This window comes from Meleagris gallopavo, chromosome 1 (genome assembly GCF_000146605.3).
Source record: "Meleagris gallopavo isolate NT-WF06-2002-E0010 breed Aviagen turkey brand Nicholas breeding stock chromosome 1, Turkey_5.1, whole genome shotgun sequence".
Taxonomy (NCBI): Eukaryota; Metazoa; Chordata; class Aves; order Galliformes; family Phasianidae; genus Meleagris; species Meleagris gallopavo.
The window spans coordinates 78,874,106-78,874,513 of NC_015011.2; positions in this window are offsets into that span (position 1 = coordinate 78,874,106).

The following is a 408-nucleotide window of genomic DNA, read 5'->3' on the forward strand; positions in this document are numbered from 1 at the left end:
GGAGGTGATTGCCTTCTGTACTCAGCACTGGTGATGCCACCTCTTGAATACTGTGTTAATTTTGGGCGCCTCACTACAACAAAGACATTGAGGACACAGAGCGTGTCCAGAGAAGGGCAACAAAGCTGGTGAGGGCTCTGGAGCTCATGTCTTATGGGGAGTGGCTGAGAGAACTAGGACTGTACTGTCTGGAGAAGAGGAGGCTCAGGGGAGATCTTACCACTCTCTACAACCGCCTTAAAGGAGGCTGTGGTGAGGTGGGGATTGGCCTCTTCTAACAGTGATAAGACGAGAGGGAATGGCCTCACGGTGCGCTGGGGGAGGTTCAGGTTGGATATTAGGGAAAAAAATGTCTTCTCAGAAGGAGTGGTGAGGCAGTGGCACAGCTGCCCAGGGATGGTGGTGGAG